Source organism: Ambystoma mexicanum, chromosome 1p (genome assembly GCF_040938575.1).
Source record: "Ambystoma mexicanum isolate Mex_15411 chromosome 1p, UKY_AmexF1_1, whole genome shotgun sequence".
Lineage (NCBI taxonomy): Eukaryota > Metazoa > Chordata > Amphibia > Caudata > Ambystomatidae > Ambystoma > Ambystoma mexicanum.
The window spans coordinates 609,623,059-609,636,803 of NC_090921.1; positions in this window are offsets into that span (position 1 = coordinate 609,623,059).

Genomic DNA, 13,745 nt, shown 5'->3' on the forward strand with positions numbered 1-13,745 from the left:
GAACAGTGATTAGAATGCTGCACACAATTCGGACGCCAAGTGTAGGGATTAGAATGCTGCACATGATTCGCCCGGACACCAAGAGCATTGATTAGAATGCTGCACTCGATCCGGAAGCCAAGTGCAGTGATTAGAATGCTGCAGACTATCCGTGTGCCAAGTGCAGTGATTAGAATGCTGCAGACTATCCGTGTGCCAAGTGCAGTGATTGGAATGCAGCACATGAATCGTCCAGACGCCAAGTCTGGTGATTCGAATGCTGCACTCGATCCGGACGCCAGCTGTTAGAATGCTGCACACCGCTGGACACCAAGAGCAGTGATTAGAATGCTGCACACAATTCGGACGCCAAGTGTAGGGATTAGAATGCTGCACATGATTCGCCTGGATTCCAAGTGCATTGATTAGAATGCTGCACTCGATCTGGGTGCCAAGTGTGGTGATTAGAATGCACACGATCTGGATGCCAAGTGTGGTGATTCGAATGCTGCACTCGATCCGGACGCCAGCTGTTAGAATGTTGCACACCACCCAGACACCAAGAGCAGTGATTAGAATGCTGCACACAATTCGGACGCCAAATGTAGGGATTAGAATGCTGCACATGATTCGCCTGGATTCCAAGTGCATTGATTAGAATGCTGCACTCGATCCGGACGCCAGCTGTTAGAATGCTGCACACCGCCGGACACCAAGAGCAGTGATTAGAATGCTGCACACAATTCGGACGCCAAGTGTAGGGATTAGAATGCTGCACATGATTCGCCTGGATTCCAAGTGCATTGATTAGAATGCTGCACTCGACCCGGACGCCAAGTGTTAGAATGTTGCACACAATCCGGACACCAAGTGCAGTGATTAGAATACTGCACACAATTCGGACGCCAAGTGTAGGGATTAGAATGCTGCACATGATCCAGACACCAAGTGCAGTGATTAGAATGCTGTACACGACCCGGACCCCAAGTGTGGTGATGAGAATGATGCACACGATCCGTATGCCAAGTGCAGTGATTAAAATACTATAAACTGCAGTGATTAGAATGCTGCATTCGATCTGGACGTCATGTGCAGTGATTAGAATGCTGCACACGATCTGGATGCCAAGTGTGGTGATTAGAATGATGCACACGATCCGGACACCAAGTGTAGTGATTGGAATGCAGCACATGAATCGTCCAGACGCCAAGTGTGGTGATTCGAATGCTGCACTCGATCCGGACGCCAGCTGTTAGAATGCTGCACACCGCCCGGACCCCAAGAACAGTGATTAGAATGCTGCACACAATTCGGACGCCAAGTGTAGGGATTAGAATGCTGCACATGATTCGCCCGGACACCAAGAGCATTGATTAGAATGCTACACTCGATCCGGACGCCAGCTGTTAGAATGCTGCACACCGCCCGGACACCAAGAACAGTGATTAGAATGCTGCACACAATTCGGACGCCAAGTGTAGGGATTAGAATGCTGCACATGATTCGCCCGGACACCAAGAGCATTGATTAAAATGCTGCACTCGATCCGGAAGCCAAGTGCAGTGATTAGAATGCTGCAGACTATCCGTGTGCCAAGTGCAGTGATTGGAATGCAGCACATGAATCGTCCAGACGCCAAGTCTGGTGATTCGAATGCTGCACTCGATCCGGACGCCAGCTGTTAGAATGCTGCACACCGCCGGACACCAAGAGCAGTGATTAGAATGCTGCACACAATTCGGACGCCAAGTGTAGGGATTAGAATGCTGCACATGATTCGCCTGGATTCCAAGTGCATTGATTAGAATGCTGCACTCGATCTGGGTGCCAAGTGTGGTGATTAGAATGCACACGATCTGGATGCCAAGTGTGGTGATTCGAATGCTGCACTCGATCCGGACGCCAGCTGTTAGAATGTTGCACACCACCCAGACACCAAGAGCAGTGATTAGAATGCTGCACACAATTCGGACGCCAAATGTAGGGATTAGAATGCTGCACATGATTCGCCTGGATTCCAAGTGCATTGATTAGAATGCTGCACTCGATCCGGACGCCAGCTGTTAGAATGCTGCACACCGCCGGACACCAAGAGCAGTGATTAGAATGCTGCACACAATTCGGACGCCAAGTGTAGGGATTAGAATGCTGCACATGATTCGCCTGGATTCCAAGTGCATTGATTAGAATGCTGCACTCGACCCGGACGCCAAGTGTTAGAATGTTGCACACAATCCGGACACCAAGTGCAGTGATTAGAATACTGCACACAATTCGGACGCCAAGTGTAGGGATTAGAATGCTGCACATGATCCAGACACCAAGTGCAGTGATTAGAATGCTGTACACGACCCGGACCCCAAGTGTGGTGATGAGAATGATGCACACGATCCGTATGCCAAGTGCAGTGATTAAAATACTATAAACTGCAGTGATTAGAATGCTGCATTCGATCTGGACGTCATGTGCAGTGATTAGAATGCTGCACACGATCTGGATGCCAAGTGTGGTGATTAGAATGATGCACACGATCCGGACAGCAAGTGTAGTGATTGGAATGCAGCACATGAATCGTACAGACGCCAAGTGTGGTGATTCGAATGCTGCACTCGATCCGGGCACCAGCTGTTAGAATGCTGCACACCGCCCGGACACCAAGAACAGTGATTAGAATGCTGCACACAATTCGGACGCCAAGTGTAGGGATTAGAATGCTGCACATGATTCGCCCGGACACCAAGAGCATTGATTAGAATGCTGCACTCGATCCGGACGCCAGCTGTTAGAATGCTGCACACCGCCCGGACACCAAGAACAGTGATTAGAATGCTGCACACAATTCGGACGCCAAGTGTAGGGATTAGAATGCTGCACATGATTCGCCCGGACACCAAGAGCATTGATTAGAATGCTGCACTCGATCCGGAAGCCAAGTGCAGTGATTAGAATGCTGCAGACTATCCGTGTGCCAAGTGCAGTGATTGGAATGCAGCACATGAATCGTCCAGACGCCAAGTCTGGTGATTCGAATGCTGCACTCGATCCGGACGCCAGCTGTTAGAATGCTGCACACCGCCGGACACCAAGAGCAGTGATTAGAATGCTGCACACAATTCGGACGCCAAGTGTAGGGATTAGAATGCTGCACATGATTCGCCTGGATTCCAAGTGCATTGATTAGAATGCTGCACTCGATCTGGGTGCCAAGTGTGGTGATTAGAATGCACACGATCTGGATGCCAAGTGTGGTGATTCGAATGCTGCACCCGATCCGGACGCCAGCTGTTAGAATGTTGCACACCACCCAGACACCAAGAGCAGTGATTAGAATGCTGCACACAATTCGGACGCCAAATGTAGGGATTAGAATGCTGCACATGATTCGCCTGGATTCCAAGTGCATTGATTAGAATGCTGCACTCGATCCGGACGCCAGCTGTTAGAATGCTGCACACCGCCCGGACACCAAGAACAGTGATTAGAATGCTGCACACAATTCGGACGCCAAGTGTAGGGATTAGAATGCTGCACATGATTCGCCCGGACACCAAGAGCATTGATTAGAATGCTGCACTCGATCCGGACGCCAGCTGTTAGAATGCTGCACACCGCCCGGACACCAAGAACAGTGATTAGAATGCTGCACACAATTCGGACGCCAAGTGTAGGGATTAGAATGCTGCACATGATTCGCCCGGACACCAAGAGCATTGATTAGAATGCTGCACTCGATCCGGAAGCCAAGTGCAGTGATTAGAATGCTGCAGACTATCCGTGTGCCAAGTGCAGTGATTGGAATGCAGCACATGAATCGTCCAGACGCCAAGTCTGGTGATTCGAATGCTGCACTCGATCCGGACGCCAGCTGTTAGAATGCTGCACACCGCCGGACACCAAGAGCAGTGATTAGAATGCTGCACACAATTCGGACGCCAAGTGTAGGGATTAGAATGCTGCACATGATTCGCCTGGATTCCAAGTGCATTGATTAGAATGCTGCACTCGATCTGGGTGCCAAGTGTGGTGATTAGAATGCACACGATCTGGATGCCAAGTGTGGTGATTCGAATGCTGCACCCGATCCGGACGCCAGCTGTTAGAATGTTGCACACCACCCAGACACCAAGAGCAGTGATTAGAATGCTGCACACAATTCGGACGCCAAATGTAGGGATTAGAATGCTGCACATGATTCGCCTGGATTCCAAGTGCATTGATTAGAATGCTGCACTCGATCCGGAAGCCAAGTGCAGTGATTGGAATGCAGCACATGAATCGTCCAGACGCCAAGTCTGGTGATTCGAATGCTGCACTCGATCCGGACGCCAGCTGTTAGAATGCTGCACACCGCCGGACACCAAGAGCAGTGATTAGAATGCTGCACACAATTCGGACGCCAAGTGTAGGGATTAGAATGCTGCACATGATTCGCCTGGATTCCAAGTGCATTGATTAGAATGCTGCACTCGATCTGGGTGCCAAGTGTGGTGATTAGAATGCACACGATCTGGATGCCAAGTGTGGTGATTCGAATGCTGCACTCGATCCGGACGCCAGCTGTTAGAATGTTGCACACCACCCAGACACCAAGAGCAGTGATTAGAATGCTGCACACAATTCGGACGCCAAATGTAGGGATTAGAATGCTGCACATGATTCGCCTGGATTCCAAGTGCATTGATTAGAATGCTGCACTCGATCCGGACGCCAGCTGTTAGAATGCTGCACACCGCCGGACACCAAGAGCAGTGATTAGAATGCTGCACACAATTCGGACGCCAAGTGTAGGGATTAGAATGCTGCACATGATTCGCCTGGATTCCAAGTGCATTGATTAGAATGCTGCACTCGACCCGGACGCCAAGTGTTAGAATGTTGCACACAATCCGGACACCAAGTGCAGTGATTAGAATACTGCACACAATTCGGACGCCAAGTGTAGGGATTAGAATGCTGCACATGATCCAGACACCAAGTGCAGTGATTAGAATGCTGTACACGACCCGGACCCCAAGTGTGGTGATGAGAATGATGCACACGATCCGTATGCCAAGTGCAGTGATTAAAATACTATAAACTGCAGTGATTAGAATGCTGCATTCGATCTGGACGTCATGTGCAGTGATTAGAATGCTGCACACGATCTGGATGCCAAGTGTGGTGATTAGAATGATGCACACGATCCGGACACCAAGTGTAGTGATTGGAATGCAGCACATGAATCGTCCAGACGCCAAGTCTGGTGATTCGAATGCTGCACTCGATCCGGGCGCCAGCTGTTAGAATGCTGCACACCGCCCGGACACCAAGAACAGTGATTAGAATGCTGCACACAATTCGGACGCCAAGTGTAGGGATTAGAATGCTGCACATGATTCGCCCGGACACCAAGAGCATTGATTAGAATGCTGCACTCGATCCGGACGCCAGCTGTTAGAATGCTGCACACCGCCCGGACACCAAGAACAGTGATTAGAATGCTGCACACAATTCGGACGCCAAGTGTAGGGATTAGAATGCTGCACATGATTCGCCCGGACACCAAGAGCATTGATTAGAATGCTGCACTCGATCCGGAAGCCAAGTGCAGTGATTAGAATGCTGCAGACTATCCGTGTGCCAAGTGCAGTGATTGGAATGCAGCACATGAATCGTCCAGACGCCAAGTCTGGTGATTCGAATGCTGCACTCGATCCGGACGCCAGCTGTTAGAATGCTGCACACCGCCGGACACCAAGAGCAGTGATTAGAATGCTGCACACAATTCGGACGCCAAGTGTAGGGATTAGAATGCTGCACATGATTCGCCTGGATTCCAAGTGCATTGATTAGAATGCTGCACTCGATCTGGGTGCCAAGTGTGGTGATTAGAATGCACACGATCTGGATGCCAAGTGTGGTGATTCGAATGCTGCACCCGATCCGGACGCCAGCTGTTAGAATGTTGCACACCACCCAGACACCAAGAGCAGTGATTAGAATGCTGCACACAATTCGGACGCCAAATGTAGGGATTAGAATGCTGCACATGATTCGCCTGGATTCCAAGTGCATTGATTAGAATGCTGCACTCGATCCGGAAGCCAAGTGCAGTGATTGGAATGCAGCACATGAATCGTCCAGACGCCAAGTCTGGTGATTCGAATGCTGCACTCGATCCGGACGCCAGCTGTTAGAATGCTGCACACCGCCGGACACCAAGAGCAGTGATTAGAATGCTGCACACAATTCGGACGCCAAGTGTAGGGATTAGAATGCTGCACATGATTCGCCTGGATTCCAAGTGCATTGATTAGAATGCTGCACTCGATCTGGGTGCCAAGTGTGGTGATTAGAATGCACACGATCTGGATGCCAAGTGTGGTGATTCGAATGCTGCACTCGATCCGGACGCCAGCTGTTAGAATGTTGCACACCACCCAGACACCAAGAGCAGTGATTAGAATGCTGCACACAATTCGGACGCCAAATGTAGGGATTAGAATGCTGCACATGATTCGCCTGGATTCCAAGTGCATTGATTAGAATGCTGCACTCGACCCGGACGCCAAGTGTTAGAATGTTGCACACAATCCGGACACCAAGTGCAGTGATTAGAATACTGCACACAATTCGGACGCCAAGTGTAGGGATTAGAATGCTGCACATGATCCAGACACCAAGTGCAGTGATTAGAATGCTGTACACGACCCGGACCCCAAGTGTGGTGATGAGAATGATGCACACGATCCGTATGCCAAGTGCAGTGATTAAAATACTATAAACTGCAGTGATTAGAATGCTGCATTCGATCTGGACGTCATGTGCAGTGATTAGAATGCTGCACACGATCTGGATGCCAAGTGTGGTGATTAGAATGATGCACACGATCCGGACACCAAGTGTAGTGATTGGAATGCAGCACATGAATCGTCCAGACGCCAAGTGTGGTGATTCGAATGCTGCACTCGATCCGGGCGCCAGCTGTTAGAATGCTGCACACCGCCCGGACACCAAGAACAGTGATTAGAATGCTGCACACAATTCGGACGCCAAGTGTAGGGATTAGAATGCTGCACATGATTCGCCCGGACACCAAGAGCATTGATTAGAATGCTGCACTCGATCCGGACGCCAGCTGTTAGAATGCTGCACACCGCCCGGACACCAATAACAGTGATTAGAATGCTGCACACAATTCGGACGCCAAGTGTAGGGATTAGAATGCTGCACATGATTCGCCCGGACACCAAGAGCATTGATTAGAATGCTGCACTCGATCCGGAAGCCAAGTGCAGTGATTAGAATGCTGCAGACTATCCGTGTGCCAAGTGCAGTGATTGGAATGCAGCACATGAATCGTCCAGACGCCAAGTCTGGTGATTCGAATGCTGCACTCGATCCGGACGCCAGTTGTTAGAATGCTGCACACCGCCGGACACCAAGAGCAGTGATTAGAATGCTGCACACAATTCGGACGCCAAGTGTAGGGATTAGAATGCTGCACATGATTCGCCTGGATTCCAAGTGCATTGATTAGAATGCTGCACTCGATCTGGGTGCCAAGTGTGGTGATTAGAATGCACACGATCTGGATGCCAAGTGTGGTGATTCGAATGCTGCACCCGATCCGGACGCCAGCTGTTAGAATGTTGCACACCACCCAGACACCAAGAGCAGTGATTAGAATGCTGCACACAATTCGGACGCCAAATGTAGGGATTAGAATGCTGCACATGATTCGCCTGGATTCCAAGTGCATTGATTAGAATGCTGCACTCGATCCGGACGCCAGCTGTTAGAATGCTGCACACCGCCCGGACACCAAGAACAGTGATTAGAATGCTGCACACAATTCGGACGCCAAGTGTAGGGATTAGAATGCTGCACATGATTCGCCCGGACACCAAGAGCATTGATTAGAATGCTGCACTCGATCCGGAAGCCAAGTGCAGTGATTAGAATGCTGCAGACTATCCGTGTGCCAAGTGCAGTGATTGGAATGCAGCACATGAATCGTCCAGACGCCAAGTCTGGTGATTCGAATGCTGCACTCGATCCGGACGCCAGCTGTTAGAATGCTGCACACCGCCGGACACCAAGAGCAGTGATTAGAATGCTGCACACAATTCGGACGCCAAGTGTAGGGATTAGAATGCTGCACATGATTCGCCTGGATTCCAAGTGCATTGATTAGAATGCTGCACACGATCTGGATGCCAAGTGTGGTGATTAGAATGATGCACACGATCCGGACACCAAGTGTAGTGATTGGAATGCAGCACATGAATCGTCCAGACGCCAAGTGTGGTGATTCGAATGCTGCACTCGATCCGGGCGCCAGCTGTTAGAATGCTGCACACCGCCCGGACACCAAGAACAGTGATTAGAATGCTGCACACAATTCGGACGCCAAGTGTAGGGATTAGAATGCTGCACATGATTCGCCCGGACACCAAGAGCATTGATTAGAATGCTGCACTCGATCCGGACGCCAGCTGTTAGAATGCTGCACACCGCCCGGACACCAATAACGTGATTAGAATGCTGCACACAATTCGGACGCCAAGTGTAGGGATTAGAATGCTGCACATGATTCGCCCGGACACCAAGAGCATTGATTAGAATGCTGCACTCGATCCGGAAGCCAAGTGCAGTGATTAGAATGCTGCAGACTATCCGTGTGCCAAGTGCAGTGATTGGAATGCAGCACATGAATCGTCCAGACGCCAAGTCTGGTGATTCGAATGCTGCACTCGATCCGGACGCCAGTTGTTAGAATGCTGCACACCGCCGGACACCAAGAGCAGTGATTAGAATGCTGCACACAATTCGGACGCCAAGTGTAGGGATTAGAATGCTGCACATGATTCGCCTGGATTCCAAGTGCATTGATTAGAATGCTGCACTCGATCTGGGTGCCAAGTGTGGTGATTAGAATGCACACGATCTGGATGCCAAGTGTGGTGATTCGAATGCTGCACCCGATCCGGACGCCAGCTGTTAGAATGTTGCACACCACCCAGACACCAAGAGCAGTGATTAGAATGCTGCACACAATTCGGACGCCAAATGTAGGGATTAGAATGCTGCACATGATTCGCCTGGATTCCAAGTGCATTGATTAGAATGCTGCACTCGATCCGGACGCCAGCTGTTAGAATGCTGCACACCGCCCGGACACCAAGAACAGTGATTAGAATGCTGCACACAATTCGGACGCCAAGTGTAGGGATTAGAACGCTGCACATGATTCGCCCGGACACCAAGAGCATTGATTAGAATGCTGCACTCGATCCGGAAGCCAAGTGCAGTGATTAGAATGCTGCAGACTATCCGTGTGCCAAGTGCAGTGATTGGAATGCAGCACATGAATCGTCCAGACGCCAAGTCTGGTGATTCGAATGCTGCACTCGATCCGGACGCCAGCTGTTAGAATGCTGCACACCGCCGGACACCAAGAGCAGTGATTAGAATGCTGCACACAATTCGGACGCCAAGTGTAGGGATTAGAATGCTGCACATGATTCGCCTGGATTCCAAGTGCATTGATTAGAATGCTGCACTCGATCTGGGTGCCAAGTGTGGTGATTAGAATGCACACGATCTGGATGCCAAGTGTGGTGATTCGAATGCTGCACCCGATCCGGACGCCAGCTGTTAGAATGTTGCACACCACCCAGACACCAAGAGCAGTGATTAGAATGCTGCACACAATTCGGACGCCAAATGTAGGGATTAGAATGCTGCACATGATTCGCCTGGATTCCAAGTGCATTGATTAGAATGCTGCACTCGATCCGGAAGCCAAGTGCAGTGATTAGAATGCTGTACACGACCCGGACGCCAAGTGTGGTGATGAGAATGCTGCACACGATCTGGACGCCAAGTGCAGTGATTAGAATGCTGCACTCGATCCGGAAGCCAAGTGCAGTGATTAGAATGCTGTACACGACCCGGACGCCAAGTGTGGTGATGAGAATGCTGCACACGATCTGGACGCCAAGTGCAGTGATTAGAATGCTGCACTCGATCCGGAAGCCAAGTGCAGTGATTAGAATGCTGTACACGACCCGGACGCCAAGTGTGGTGATGAGAATGCTGCACACGATCTGGACGCCAAGTGCAGTGATTAGAATGCTGCACTCGATCCGGAAGCCAAGTGCAGTGATTAGAATGCTGCACTCGATCCGGACGCCAAGTGTTAGAATGTTGCACACAATCCGGACGCCAAATGTAGGGATTAGAATGCTGCACACGATTCGCCTGGATTCCAAGTGCATTGATTAGAATGCTGCACTCGATCCGGAAGCCAAGTGCAGTGATTAGAATGCTGCACTTGATCCAGACGCCAAGTGCGGCGATTAGGCTGCTGCAGCAAACTTCATTTTCTATAGTGTTGGGGTCATTCTTTTATTGGTTTATCTGTCTCTGCACCCTGTTAAACCTGCTCTCTGCTCCTTTCGCGCACGTTGCTCTGCTTCTCCTTTCTTCTGGGCTTTCTCTTCGCTGTGAACCCTCTTTGCACAGTTCCTGATAGGTTTTGGCACATTTGGTGGTGCTAGCTTTGCTATTAAAAAAAGAAGAGAAAGGGGTTCTGAGAGTATTTTCGTACAAAGTCAGGGTTTTCCAACTCCACGCCTCGAGGTCCGGAACCATGTTGGGTTTTCAGGATACCCCTCATTAATAGTCATGAGAGAAATTTGCATACAATAATTCTAATTTTTTTCATCTTTTTCCTCGTGAATAATAATGAGAGCTATCCTGAATACCCATCAGGAGCCCAGCACTCGAGGGCCTTAATTGAACAATCCTGTTATAGGCGAAAAGATCTTTTACTAAAGATCTTTCCACAAAAATACCGATTTAGAAAGACCGCTTCCTGACCTTCCTTTTAAATGGAACTGTCACGCCCCTGCCGCACAGGCACGTCGTGACCGGGAAGCACAGGACGAGGAGAACGGATAAGTGTATGGGTGCGAGTGTGTGGGTGTATGATGTGTTGTGTGTATCTATGTGTTCTGGGTTGGGGAGTGGAGGTGTGGGGAGAGTGAGATGGGCTGAGAGATGGGGGTTTGGGTGGCAAAACACCTGATTTAAGGGAAATCCTGCAGGCGAGGGTGGGGGGGCGCATTTTAAAGGTCTCAAAAGTAAAACAGTCTTTTTCTCTTGAACAACTATACCTATGTGCCTTCAAATTCGAGTAGAAGGTGTATTAGCAAACCCCTATAAGGCATTCAAAGCATGATAGGTCATAGGTACTGGACAGACAGTTAAAATGTGCATCTCGAGCAGACATTTTGATATCTGGCATCCTCTGTATTAGATCCTCATTCTGTTGCAGAGAGAGCAGGTGAGGTGACATCACAGAAAAAAAGGTGCCGGCAAAGATGAAACAGGCAGATATTTTTTTCAGGCTTGTACTAATTTAATTTCACGGTCGTCAAGTTTTCCATTGAAGATGTGTTAAGTGAAGAAGTCACACAAGTCAAATTGAAGGTTGAAAAAGTTGAAATGGAAAAGTGTTAAGTGGTGTCAAAAAAGTGACGTATAGAGAGGAAAGGCCAGGGAGTATTAAATCGGGGAGACCCTTTGTGAGGATAGGGGTGTAGCTTGTGCTCCAGCTCAGCATAGGAAACCTAAACTCATGAAGTTATTGTGTAGGGACCCCCTGTAAGATAACTCCTGCCTAATAGAGCAGCTGTGGCCTACGTTTTATCCACTAATATACATTGTGTGCCCGTTATTTCACTGGAACTGGGGTCCGGGGTGGGGGGGGGGGGCGGAGCAGCAGTGCTTTAAATGGAAATACAGAAGTACAGGTACTCACTATCTCAGAGTACCTGCTTACTGCTGAGAAGGGCCAGTACTTCTCCACTGCCGGTACTATGCCTTTCAAATAAAAGAAGTGCAGGTACTCAAGACCGGCAAGCACCTGCCCATTTAAAGCACTGGAAAGCAGGAGAATTAAAAAGGGGTGGATACATTCTTGTGGTTTAGTGCTGGTGAAATTACCAGGGACGTTGGCAAAGGTGCAAATGGCGGCTGTCACTGCTATGAGCATTGTCCTTTTTGTAGTCCTTTTTCTATATCTCACGACTCAGCCTGTCAGACTGAAAGAGAGAATGGACTCGTCAGCTCCCCTGACTGCTTTTCCCCCTCAGTTCTCTTCCCTTTTAGGTTCTGGGCATTCTCCATTGAAGTTTATACACACTGGCTGTGCCTCCCCAGTGACGAAGCTGCTGCTTGAACATGGCAGTCTTGAGTGCCAGGAGCGAGGACAGTTGAAGAGTTGTGCCTGTTCTACCTCACTGCTGGTGTGCAGGCTGCTTTGGCTGAGCTGTTTGAAATAATGCCTCTAGGCTGGAGTCAGGACCAGCACTCTCCCTGCATGCATGTCGACTGCAGCTTGCATGGATATAATACAATGGTATCCTTATCCACGGGAGCCCTACATGCCACAGGTATTGTCGTGCATTCTTACTTCTAAATGTAATATGCAATGACCAACTTCAAATGCCAAAACTATATCCAATGCTTGTTTAATCTTACAGTAAAATAACTGCAAACGAATACTGTGGCAAAATGACTTGGCACCTTTCTATAGGAATACATTTACATTAAATCATTGTATATGAGCCATATGTTTATTTGTAAAGCAAAACAAACCGATTCTGGACTTTAAATCTAGGCTCTGCTTTCAATATGGGAACCTGACATTTATTAGGGCCATACTCAATGCATATGTTATTATTATTATTATTATTATTATTATTATTATTATTATTATTATTACCAATCTTATCTGATACACATTTTTTATTTGCCTTGTAGATACTTTTGGAGTTTAAAGAAACAACATTTTATTGAGTTCAACGTTTATTTGCATCTGATGATGGGATATGCATTCCGAAATGCATTGAGCTCTCTGTTTATTATGTTTTTTTTTTCATAACAACATTTTATTAAGGTGTACAAAGTCATCAATACATCAACAACAGAATTTGATCAATAATCGCAGTAATCAGAAATATAAGCTCATATGGAGGATAAGAAAATAGTCTGTGGACGGCATAGCTCGAATGTCCGATATTTTATTTGGGCTTAGCGGAGTTGTCAAGAGTTCTGGGAAGGGTGACTGTGATTGAGGGTTATGGGTTGGTCAGTAGAGGGGCTGCTTTGTAGCCATCTTGTGAGTGGTGGCCTTCTGGACATGGCCGGAATCTCGTTGCATAGTCCATGAAAGGGTCCCAGATGTTCATGTTTTTGGTGAATGAGTTGTTCCGGATCGCGGTCACCTTTTCTGCTACTGCAATGTCCCAACATTTGTGCCACCATAATGCTATTGAGGGTCCCTCCTCATGCTTCCACAGACGGGCCATGGCAATTTTCGCTGCAAGGAGTAAGTGCGTACACAAACGAGGTATGTGACCTGAAATCGGTAATGCCCCTCCCCCTGTTTCCCCTAGGAGAACGATCCCCGGGTCCCAAGGAATAGTGAGTCCTGTAATGTCCTTAATGTGTTTAATCACCTCCCTCTAGTATGCCTCTGCCTTTGGGCAGATCTATATCATGTGAAATAATGAACCGGGGGTGGCGCAGCCCCGCCAGCATTGGTCCGAGAGATGTGGATTAGCTCTATTGATTTGGACCGGCGTCACATAATATCTATACAAAAATGTGTAGCCCCCCTCCTTGTTTGTAATGCACTGTGAGCTTTTATGCAGCCTGGTCCATATTTTTGCCCATTCCTCCACCTCTATTTCCCATCCCAGGTCCCTCTCCCA